Raw genomic sequence first — 13,904 nt, 5'->3', positions numbered from 1 at the left:
ACTTGATGACTAAAGTCAGGTGATAGAGATTTTTTAAAAAATAATATTAAGGGTTAAAAAATATTTAGAAGTAGAAATAATATCCGAGTGAATTGTATAACACTTTACATAAAAGGGAAAATTCCGCGCGCAAAATAAAAAAAAATAATAATTAACTACGACATACTACACACGTATTAGAAAATACCGAACAGATTGTAATAGAAGCTTTGTTAAACGCAGTAAAATTTCTTTCCATGTAAGTTAACATTCGCCAATGGGTGTATGAAGGAGCTCAAAGCCAGAGATACCAGTGTGTCAAATGTCACATCTGAAAGCATGAAAGAAAAAAAAACTCACTAAGAAGTTTGTCGATTATGTTCAGATCATAGAAAATATTGAATATAATTTCATAGCAATTTTATCTCGGAGAAGAAGAGATGATGCACTAAATATGAGTGCACACTTAATTTTTTCACAATACCGACTGGTAGAGTGGGTTGGCGAGACGTCGTAATACATACCACATCTTCGGACTAATGGATGTACCAGCTCAGACGACCAACCCGTTTTAGTAATGCGATTTACTAGATCATTTTTCTATAGTCAAGCCCCTCCGCTACTTGTGATATATATATCCCTTTTTGCGAGGCATACCATTAATCATACTCGATTACATTCCGAAATTAAAAAAGGAATATATCTAGATAAAAAATGGGAGTGAGCAATAAGGTTCAATTAGGTTAAATCAGGTTAAATTAGTTTAAATTAGGTTTTATTAGGTTAAATTAGATTAAATCAGGTTAAATTAGTTTAAATTAGGTTGAATAAGGTTAAATTAGGTTAAATCCGGTTAAATTAGTTAAAATTGGGTTAAATTTGGTTAAATAAGGTTACATAAGGTTAAATTAGGTTAAATTAGTTTTAAATAGGTTTAATTTGGTTAAATTAGTTTAGATTAGGTTAAATAAGGTTAAATAAGGTTAAATCAGGTTAAATTTGGCTAAATCAGGTTAAATAAGATTTAATTAGGTTTAATTAGGCTAAATTAGGCTTAATTCTGTTAAATTTGGTTAAATTAGGTTAAAGTTAGTTACATCTGTGTAAATCAGATTAAATTTGGTTAAAATAGGTAAATTTTGTTTAATCAGGTTAAATCAGGTTAAATTATGTCAAGTCGGTTAAATAAGCCTAAATCAGGTTAAATTATGATAAATTAGTTTAAATCAGATTAAATAAGGTTAAATTAGATAAAATTTCGTTAAATCAGGTTAAATCAGGTTAAATACGGGTATAATAAGGTTAAATCAGGTTAACTTTATTTAAATTAGGTTAAATAAGGTTTACTTTGGTTGAATCAGGTTAAATAAGGTTTAATTTGTTAAATTAGGTTAAATTAGGTTAAATAAGGTAACATTATTTTAAATCAGATTAAATTAGTTTAAATTAGGTTAAATTTAGTAAAATTTGATTAAATTTGTTTGAATTAGGTTGAATTAGTTGTAATTAGGTAAAATTTTGTAAAATCAGTTTAAAATAGATTAAATCAGGTTTAATCAGGTTAAATTAGATTAAATTAGGTTAAATCAGGTTAAATTAGGTTAAATAAGGTTTACTTAGGTTAAATCAGGTTAAATTAGATTAAATCAGTTTAAATTAGGTTAAATCAGGTTAATTTATTAGTTGTAATTCAATTAAAATAATGGGATCATTAAATAGCTTGAATAAAAGAAGAAACTGAAAGTGGGAATTAAAGGGGTCTTACGTAGGAAAAAAGTTAAAGATGCAAAACTGAGAAGGTAACAACATAGATTAAATAGGAAACGTAATGTAGTCCGGCCATCGTTGTTATTTCGCCACGATAAAAGTACACAATACAAGAACATGATGTTAATTGGTTAAGCTCTCAATGCGTTTGTGCTACCGTAACGTACCGTAAGAATTGGTACCCTGATATTGTCCGCAATACCTGTCTGCGCATGCCAATAATTTTCTTATCAGTTCGAATTACTCTTGCCTTACAGTGACTTCAAACTCTTCCATCTCTATTTGAAAGTATCTAAGGAAACAAATCCTATCGGGTGAACCAAAGATAGTCCACTGTACAAACTATATTATGTTGCTAATCCTAAACATATATCAATTCTTCCCGTCGTTTTAGACCGGCCCCACTTTTTTTATATTTATAATTAAAATTACTTGACATCGTTATTTTAATAACCGATTACCTTTGCTATTTTTATAATTGCTTCTCTTTTTTATTTTAATAAATGCCAAAGTTTTCATTTTAAATATTTATTAAATGTCCCACCTTGTCTTTACTTTAACTGCGCCATGTTGCTGTATAACAGCCGTTCTTTTAATGTGTTAATGCCTGCATCAAATTGTAATTTCATAACTGCTTTACCTTGTTATTTTTATAACAGCCAACGATTATTATATATTTTTCTAACTGCCAACCATATAATTTTAACATATGCCCCATATTGCTATTTTAATAAACGTCACACGTGTATTTTTGTATTTCAATCACTTTCTCATTATGTCATTTTAATAACCTCCCCACCTTGACATTTTAATAACTGGCCCATGTGTGATTTTGATATCTACATTAGCTTCCTATAATACTTGTCCTCCCTGGTTATTTTTAATAATGCCTTATGTTGCCATTGTAATAACTCCGTCATCTTGTTAATATAATATCAATACCTTATTATTTTAATAGCAGTCATACCATGTTCTTATAATAACCACCCCATCTTGACATTATAATAAATAGCACACTTTGTTATCGTAATAAGTTACCTACTTTATCATTTCAATAATCGATCAACCTCGCTATTATAATAACTTACCGGCTTGTAATATTAATAACCGCCTCACCTTTCTATTTTAATAATTGCCCCAGTTATTCATCTGTTAACAAATTCCTTTCATCTCCTTTTGTTAGACTTACTAGCACATTTCTTTTTTTTTATTTCCAAACATTTGGAGACGAGGGCGCCTGAATTATCACAGTAATTATAGAGCTTTAATCGAAGAGATAATTAAGACTGTTTAATATGCGAACAAATAAAAGCGCTTATATAATTTAAGATATAGAATTAAGATTTATAACCAAAGAGGTTGAAAAAGGAGTATAATAAAACATATTAAAAGAAGAGTAGTTCAATAAAGTAATTTAAGAGTTTTAGTTAATTAGTTAATTAAAGAGATTAAACGAGAAAGTACGTACAGAGGTTAATTGAAAGTGATATTCAGGAAATATCCGCAACGAGGTAATTAGTAGTGTTAACAAATGGGAGGAATTAAATAAAATCAATGAAAGATTGTAAACACAAGAAGTTATTAAAGAGGTTTATTGAAGTTGGAAATTATTAATATAGATATTTATAAGGATTCAATGAAAGAGTTTGCTTAAAAGGATTAAATGAAAGAGAAGACATAAAAGGAGAAAATTTAAATGGTAATTATAAAGTTGAATTAGACGAGCGTTTTATAGTAGACATATGGAAGGAAATAATTAATTTAGTTCAATGTACGAGATTAAACAAATGAAGAAATTATAAATTGTTAGATTGGGTGGCGATCAAAGCACATTATTTATATGTTATGATAGTAGAACGTCTGTGTGTGCAGAAAGCCCCCTATAAAACTACTCTATCATATGTTAGTGTTTAATAGCATGGGTTTATATTTAAAGATGACGCGGAGTTCATGTTGGGAGCCATATATAACGTATTCATGTAATACAGACATAGCGATAGTGATAATGAGGGAGAGAACACATTTATATTACATTTCTTTTAACGAATTTTAGAGGAGAAGGTGATATGATGCACAGTTATGAACAGAGAGGAGGGGAGACACAATCATCGAAGGGTTACACAATGTCCATTATAAGATGATAAACCTTTTGTTAGTGATGAAGGATGACACAAAACAACAGTTCACACAGAATGAGGACTTCTTTATCATCTGGCATTACAACCATAACCCATTAGAACAGGTACACCACTGCACGCCGCTCACACCCCAACTCACAGTCCGGATAGGACCTTACTACAAGCCCCTCCCATATAAATTATATATATATATATATATATATATATATATATATATAAATATATATATAAATTATATATATATATATATATAAATTATATATATACATATATATATATAAATATATATATAAATTGTATATATATATATATATATATATATAAATTATATATATATATATATATATATATATATATATATATATATATTTAATTTATATGGGAAGGGCTTGTAGTAAGGTCCTATCTAGACTGTGAGTTGGGGTGTGAGCGGCGTGCTATATATATATATATATATATATAAAATAAAAAAAATAATAATAAAATAAAAGAAATGTAATAAATAAGTAAAAAACAGCAGTATATATTAAAAACAAAAAATAATTAAAAAATAGCTAACTGAATTAACATAAACCAATTTAAAAAAAAAACTTTGATTAAGGCTAACCCACCTATTAGAACCGTAATAAAACTAACAACAAACACTAATAGATTAATAAACAATAACAATAAAGAATTAAATGGGGAAAAAATGTCCTATCTATTACCACAATTAATTCTATGGAAATAAATAAATTAACAACTCCCAAGGAATGTCATCCCAGTGCCCCCTTTCTACCTATCTTCCTACTCCTGGCAACACTAAACTAAAAACCCAGCATCCTACTGGGAGGCCACCACCACGCGCTCCACCTCCTCACATCCTACCCCTACTTTTACCTTTCAAAAGCTAACCGAACGCAGCCTACTAGCGACTTACGTGACCTAGATAAACCAAGGCATCCCACATATCAGCAGAAAAAATAAAAAAAATAAAAAATAAATAAATAAATAATGATAATATTATTATTATTATTATTATTATTATTATTAATAATAATAATAATAATAATAATAATAATAATAATAATAATAAAGACAACAACATACAAAATTAGAAAAACGTCACGCTTAAGCAACAGGTTATAAACTAAATAAATAAATAAATAAATAAAAATAAATAACATTTTAAGCATGTTAATTACCTAATCAGACCATACATGAATCCCCTCCTCACATTTCCTCCGATGCCCCACACAGCTATCCAACTTCCGCTCCATCATCTAGCATGCTTTGAATCGATCTGTTACGTTCACCATTTGAAAAGGGAAATTTTCCAAAATTAATAATGGATAATGTCGCAGACATAACAAGTAAGACATTTTTACCTAACACAACTGAATAAATAAATAAATAAATAAATATATATATATATATATATATATATATATATATATATATATATATAGGCATATATGTATGTACCTTTTGATTTGTAAATCGCTACTTGTTCTCGTCCTCTTTTAACAACAACGAATATATTTCATTCCTCGCATTGTGATAGCCTTCTAAATCTCTACTACATAATAAGAGTTTGTTTGCAGCCGGTAAAATAGCAGATAAGCAATTAATTTTTTTTTAAGTTGAAGTTGACAGGCAATAGTTGGTGAAAGTGCACTTCATCGCATACGCAAAGATATGTTTTTCATTTAATTCATCTAATAATTAGGTTTTAAATAGTTGAAACATCCGTTAATAATGCTAGTAAGGAAAACGTTTGTTTTTCACTTTTACTTTAAAGCACCCAACTATTTTCACATTTTTTAAATCACTACTATATCTTGACTGCCATAAACGAATCCAGAAGTAATTGGCTATATAAAATACGTAAGAAATCATCTTATTAAAGTGTACTTTACCATCGGGCAATGCGGGTCAACTTGTAATTCTAGTATATCATCCAGCAGTTTTAATTGTGGAGAAAATTTTAAAAAAAATTGAACAAATGAATGATCGAAATTAGGAAGATATATTTACTTTGTAAAATTTATAAAAGTGCACTTTGAAGAGAAATAAATTTCAAATTGAATCTTGTACCTTTATTTTTAAAGCCTATAGTAAAAAAAAATGTTTAGGAATTGTCATGTCTTGGATGAAATGCTTTTCTCAATTAAATATATATATATATATATATATATATATATGTTTGTATATATATATGTATGTATATATATATATATATATATATATATATATATATATATATATATATATATATATATACGGTCTTTGGAAATATGATTTTTTTCAAATTATGTTGTTTTTTATATATTAATCATAAGTTTATGAAGGTCAATTAAAATACAGAGCATATACTAAACTGTTATATATATATATATATATATATATATATATATATATATATATATATATATATATATATATATGCATATATATATATATATATATGTGTGTGTGTGTGTGTGCGTGTGGACGGGGAGCGATAGACATTAGCCCCGAATATATTTTTCGTCGTTATACGACTCATCAGTATAGCTCAACCTACGAGGAATCGAACCAAAGACCCAAGAGTACCGAGTCTGTAAACTTACTTCTGACCTACTTCCTTGAGGCGAAGATTATACCACAGCCTAAATTGTTTTACTTGTGGTACATTTACAAGTCGAGCCGATATATAGTGAATGAAAGAGGGATATATATATAGAGGCAGCATTGTTCTTAAATACTTGATAAACATACTGCAATGAAATAGCTGAAATATAAAAGTATTCCTTTTTTACAAATGTATATTTTAAATAAATACTGTGTTCCTTTTTAATACGGCAAAACTAATGTCTGCTAGTAAATATAAATCTAGCTTAGTCTTATCTTACGAAATAAAAGGTAATTAAAATTCGATAACGCGATATAACCCAAAATACTTACGTAATCTAAGCTAACCTTTTAACCGTCCGGGCAATGCAAAGTCTTATTGCAGTTACACTCCTGATAGATTTTCTATTTAGTTTATTTATCAGAGAGAAAGTTAATTATTGATTTATCCTGTAACTGTGCACGGCTTGCATTAGATCATTGGTATTCAAATTTTTAAAAGAAAACAGCAATCAAGTTCTCGGATTTCGATTGTAGAATTTCGGTTTTTAAGCCATCTTTTACTGCCTTGTCCAGGATCGCCGTGCATGTGTCGTCATAGTAAGAAATGTAGAGCAGTTTTGGAAAGAATTAGCTTTTATCTTTTCACCACCAACGCTCTGGTCGCCATATGGCGCACATTTTTATAAATGGCTCCATTCTTTACGAAGCATTTTAGACTGACATACTCTGCTGACCTTAAATGTAATATTTACATCGAAGTTATTGTTCATGCCCTGGGAGAACTGATTGCATAATTCTAAATTCTAAATTTTCCTGAAAAGTATTTTACTTTCGACCCAAACCACTGACCTTTATTAGAGCAAAATATAATCCCAATATTTTCACAGACGTTCTCTCAATCTTCTGGGACTTTTGATTTTAATGCTTTTTTGTTTTGCTTTTTTGCTTGGAATAAAAAAAAGTCCTTCTTGGAAGGGGAGTTCCTCTGAAACAATTTCCGATGATGGGGCCTTTTTACTCTTTAATAAACGGAGAATTATAAAAAAAAATATGAATTCGTCATTATTAATGAAAAAAAAATGGTAGGATTACTCATGAGAGGATCTCTTTTTTTTCAGTCACACGAGTCGCATGGAGACCGTCAAAACCCTGTTAGTTTTCTTCTTCCCAGGCTGGTTAACAAGTTTAACTTCTGTGGCTATTACCGAAGCAGTCCAAACACAAACACAATCACTTCGATGGTCTTCTTAAAACAAACAAATTCTCTGTTTGTTGGGCCTTTTTGTCATGTAATTAACGGGAATTGTTACAATCCATGAAGACCCACAAAACGTCTTTCTCTAAAGGAGAAATGTCCAGAACTGAAGAAAGTTGGCAAAGAACCCTTCCTCTCTTGTTCATTCCTGTCAGGAATACTTCTGGGCCGAGAATGGTGACAGATACTGCTCATAGGAGATAACTCGTACTACAAAAGCCACAGGCAAAAGGGGTTCGATCTCTCCTTGCACTGCTTGATGGCGGAGAGAGTAAAAAATACAATTTTGAAAAGAGCTGTTGCACAGTATATAAAAAAAACACTTGCAATTACTTTCTTTGCTGATCATACCTACTATCTATGCACCAATCTTAACGAAACATCCATGCACACAGTTTCTTTGCTTGAACTGCTATCTTGTGGATCCCTATATCTCGAAGCTGTTTTCTTTTGAGACATATCCCCAATCGCTTGACACGCATTAAGGAGTACCATATAGTGGTTTACCAGTGTAAATAAATGGTGACCCCTTGAAGTGAATAGTATCAGTAAGTAAAGAATTGCCTTTTAGAAAGGTTTTATTAACTGTAAAATACACGTACGCTCTTGAAAGGATCGAGCGGGAAAATGAAACAGAGGGCGCTTTTATTATGAATGTCAATCCCAAGGGGGATAACTCTTAACAACAAATTAAATCATAACATTTTCCCCGTCCTAAAGTATTCAAGTAAGGGGTAATTAATTATAGACAAATTTTTTTTTTTTTTTTGCAATCACATAAGAATCATTTTATTTACAAATAACATATGAACCCAAACTGCAGTTTTTTCAGTATTTAGTCACAAAATCCTTATATTTACTAGGGAATTGTCGAACTCGGGACGACCTCCGCACAGATTGGCAGGAATGCTGATTTTCAGTATTATTTTTTAGTGAAATCTGATTTTCTTCAAGATCAGACGATTGATTTTTGTCTTCCTCATGACAAATGTTTTCATTAGTAGAAGGTTCAAATAAAGTCTCTGAAGTAGTAGGATTATTATTAGAGTTTTCTTCATTTGATGAGTTTGGAGCTAAGTCTCGAACGTTGACAGTGGTTTCAGTACCAGAAGGTAGTTGAACATAAGCGTAGTGGGGGTTGACATCTATTAGGGTGGCAGGCGTTACAGGAGGGTCATGTTTACTTGTTTTAGTGTGGTTTCTAATATATATTGGGCCTGGTTTAACCCAAGAAGGAATTGAAATTCCGGAAGCAGATTTACGACTATATTTAAATAGTCTATCATGGGGAGTCATAGTGGCAGTACAAAGTAATGATCTAATTGAATGAAGTGCGTCCGGTAGTATGTCTTCCCAATAAGGTAGTTTCATTTGATTAGAATGTAATGTTGTTTGAATGGCCTTCCATAAGGTACCGTTGAGTTTTTCAATCTGTCCATTACCTTCAGGATGATACCTACTTGTTTTAGAAGTAGCAATTCCTTTTTTGTGTAAAAAATCCTTTATTTCTCTTGCTAAGAAATCAGAAGCACGGTCAGTATGTATCATGTCAGGCAAACCAAAAATTGAAAAGAGTTTGTTTAGACAGTGGATAATGGTTTTGCTTGTCATATCTCTGCAAGGAAAAGCGAAAGGAAAACGGGAATACTCATCAATTAGAGTAAGTAGATATTTGTTGCCATGTATAGAAGTAGGTAGAGGGCCTTTAAAATCAAGATTTAATCGTTGAAAAGGTAATATGGCTTGAATGAGAGTCCCTCCATTGGTATTGGCGAATTTGGGTTTCAGTAATTGACAGGATGAGCAAGAGTCAGTAATATTCTTAATTTGATCCAAAGTAAAAGGGAGGTTCGTCGTTCTTATAAAATGGCTTAGTCTTGAAACACCAGATTGACATAATTTTTTATGTAAATCACGAAGATCTTGTAGATTGTAAGTAAGAGCAGAGATGCGAGAGAATGTGTCAGCAGCAATATTTTCAGGTCCAGGTCGATAAACTATAGTGAAATTGTATTGGGATAATTCTATACGCCAACGACATATTTTGTCATTCTTAATTTTTGATTTTCTTTTATTGTCGAATATGAAGCTGATGCTCTTCTGATCTGTGATGACTTTAAAGTGCCTGCCGAGTAGAAAATGTCGCCACTTACGGAGAGCTTCTACAATAGCGGCTGCCTCTTTTTCTACTGCATGGTGCTTAATTTCGTTAGTATTGAGAGTTCTTGAAAAAATGCAATAGGACGACCTTCTTGATTTAGTGTTGCAGCAATGAAATAGTTACTAGCGTCCGTTTCTACTTCAAATTCTTTATTTGGATCTACCGTTATTAAAGTGGCGTCTTTTAGATCATTTTTCAATGTTTGAAAAGATTTTAATACAGATGGAGGTAGTGGAAATTCTTTGTTTTGATTTAGTAATAAAATTTTATCAGAAATTTTTTTAATGAATTTGCAGTAATAGGAAAACATTCCAACTATTCTTTTTTGAGATTTAAGATTCAGCGGAGGTGGCATTTCGAGTAATGGTTTTAGTCTTTAATAATCGGGAGCTATTTGATTATTTTCTATGGTGTAGCCGAGTAAAGTAATAGAACTAGAAGAAATTATGCTTTTATTTTCATTTAAAGTGATGTTATATTGTTTAGCAATTTTGTAGAATTTTTGAAGAGTGTAATCGTGTTCTTCTTGATTTTTTCCGCATATAGTTACGTTATCAACATACACAAAGGTATCGGTTAGATTTTCTTTTTCTATAATATAGTCTATGCTCCTCTGGAAAGCACTTACTCCATTGGTGACGCCAAAAGGAAGATGAGTAAATTGAAAAAGTTTGCCACTTACTTCAAACGCAGTGAATTTACGATCAGCATGATTTATAGGTATTTGGTGATAAGCAGATTTTAGGTCGAGAGTAGAGGAGATGTTATATTGAGCGATGTCGTCTACCATCTTATTGATATTAGGCATTGGGTAAGCGTCTAGTTCCGTGAATCTATTAATGGTATCGCTGTAGTCGACTACCATTCTTTTCTTATGATTCTCATTCGAAGTTACAAGGACTTGCGCTCGCCACGGAGATATCGAAGGTTCAATTATGCCTTCTTTCAACATTCTAGCAGTCTCTTCTTTTATGAATTTGTTGGCGGCAAAAGTGTAACGTCGGGATTTTGTCGCAATAGGAGTAGTATGAGGAGAAAGATTAGAAAAGAGAGGAGGGGGTGGAACGTTTATGGTAGGAAAAAATTATTCGTGTTTATAGCTCCAATTATAAGTTTGTCTCTAGGACCGTCGAATTTAAGTGTTACTTTTTTATATTTTTTTAAAATATCTTTTCCGATTATTAAATCAATGAAAAGGTTTTCAATGATTTCAATTGTTATTCCAGAATGGGTTTTATCTTTCAGTATTAAATCCACGACAGCTTCGCCAGTTATTTTAGCATGTTGATCGGAAGCAGCCAGAGCTATAGTTTTGTTTTTAGGTATTGTGAAGAGTTTAAGTTTTTTAGCAGTATTTTCATTAATGAATGTTTTTACACTGCCGGAGTCCACCATAGCGTTCACGAAGCGCCCGTTAATTTGGCATTGAGTGAATGTGACATCTTTGGAGTTAGTTCCTAGTCAGGATAGAGAAGGTGAGGGGTAGTCAGAGTCGTCATAAAGAACAGCAGTATGAGTGTTAGAAATAGAAGATTTACACACTTTAGCCCAATGACCATTTTTTTTGCATTTTTTACATTCGGCGTTTCGTGCAGGACATAAATATCGAGGATGACGTGATTTTCCACAGAAAAAACAAACCCCTTTTGGATGCATATTTTCTTTAGTCACAGCTATACGATTGTAGCCCGAAGGATTATTTGTAGCTGCTACAGTAAAGTTATTTGCGTAGCTTATCGAATGCTTTTCTGCTTGTTCAAGAGATCTGGCCGTGGCATATGTGTCTTGTAAAGTCAGGATGGGTTTTTCTAACAGTCGTTGTCGGATGGACGAAGAAGAAATTCCACCGATGAAAGCTTCCCGAATGTATTGATTTTTGTTTTCTTCAGCAGAAACCGCTTCGAAGTTACATGTTTTGGCAAGCATTTCCAATTGTAGTATGAAGGCATCTATATTTTGTGTTGTTTGTTGCTTCGTCGTCATCAATCGATATCTATTATAAACAATATTTTCAGGTTTTAAATAAGCGGCATCCAATGTTCTTAATGCACTATCGTAGTCGGTTTTATCGCTTATTAAATCGAACACAGAGGCTGAAATACAATTGATCAAGGCAAAGAAATTATCTGAAGTGTTTTCGATTAATCCGTTATTATGTGAGCGGATATAATTCTGGAGGGTTAATTTCCAATGCCTATAGGATTTTTCGGAATTAGGGCATGTAGGTTCCACCTCGAATCTGTCGGGACGTAAGATTCGATCCATTATTTTATTTTTTTTTCTACAGTTAATAAAATTGAAGTGAATAGTATCAGTAAGTAAAGAATTGCCTTTTAGAAAGGTTTTATTAACTGTAAAATACACGTACGCTCTTGAAAGGATCGAGCGGGAAAATGAAACAGAGGGCGCTTTTATTATGAATGTCAATCCCAAGGGGGGTAACTCTTAACAACAAATTAAATCATAACACCCCTTTTGTTTTTAAAAAAGAATAAACGCTACTAGACTAAAGAACAACAACTTTGAATGCATTAACGTGAAACGAACAACGGTAATCCGTATTTCTTATTTGTTGAAAAAAAATGGCAGTTTCTTTTTTTCGAGTTGTTTTTGTTTATTTGTTTTTTGTGTGTTTTGTTTTGTTTTTTTCTCCAAATTGACCAAAAATGGTTCAGCTATTATGATAGTATTTATTTCCATACTCTGAAAGATGTACACTAAGTAATGTGTAATCGAATTTAACAAACGTGGCGGTATTTTAATTCGGCAAGTAGATTCCAATCTACTAAAATTCTATTAGAATACAGTTAACACCAATTGCAGACGATCGATGCGATAAAAAAATCTTTGAAAATCGGATGGCTTCTTGCAATATACTCAACAGACAATAGCAAAAACACAAGAGAAGGAGAAGTGAAAAGGCTTCATGTAGTAAACAAAAATATTCACTCAATTTCAGAGATGACTTTAATTTTGTATCTGCTTAAAAATGTAAGTGAAATAGTGATTTGAACTAAGGGTAAAACACTACGCTATTGCTAAATAGAATCTTGCTCTTTATTTACGATAGAGTGGAACAATGGTTAAATAATAAGACGTCTTATTATACACATCTTCAAAAAATAATACAGACTGGAAAGAAGTGGTAAATGATTGATGGGGGGATGAGGTGGACATTGCTTATGTCATATTGTAATATTGTGAACCTTGGCTATGATTACAACGTATTATTTCTGTTAACAAACATAATCATTATTAATTGCTCCGAGCGACGGTGGCTTGCTGGATCGATTATGATGATAGATTTTTTTTAATACATTCTAAAAACGGGAATGACAGCTGAAATAATAAGATGGAAAAAAGGAATGTTAACCTGGAAAATAAAGGTAAACGCATTTCTGGAGGAATTTTAGTTTACATAAACGAAATAAACAGATATAGGCTTACATATGCGTGTGGCGTTTGGAACACGTGGCTATGACGTGATCACACGAAGATTTGAGTAGATTGTAATCAGTCGTCAGCTGAACACCGGGAAAAACGGACGACTAACAGGGGGGTTAGTCTTTCCTTATGACACGTTGTAATCTCTGGAGATATTGGTCGGAATCGAGAGAAGTAATGTTTTATACACAAACAATGGTATGTGCTGTGTTTGTCTACAACTGTTGGAACGTAATATTTTGTTTTCGCTTGTTTCTATGCCCACGCCAATCATTCTATATTAATATTGTTGCACTAATGTAAACACTACATGATCAATTAGATGATAATCGTTATATTTATATATATAATGCAACCGACACACACACACATATGTATATATGTGTGTGTGTGCGAATTTGTATAAGCATATGTATAGATATGCGTGTGTGCACATATATATATATGTGTGTGTGTGTGTGTGTGTGTGTGTGTGTATGTCTGATGATTGCTACTCCTTGACAAATGTTTGCCATCTCTTTTTATAGTGTTATTTCGTTCGTGTGCACGTAGATGACTCTTCAAC

This window comes from Euprymna scolopes, chromosome 35, assembly GCF_053919585.1.
Source record: "Euprymna scolopes isolate OS-2025 chromosome 35, ASM5391958v1, whole genome shotgun sequence".
NCBI lineage: Eukaryota > Metazoa > Mollusca > Cephalopoda > Sepiida > Sepiolidae > Euprymna > Euprymna scolopes.
Note: the sequence above shows the minus strand (reverse complement) of the source record.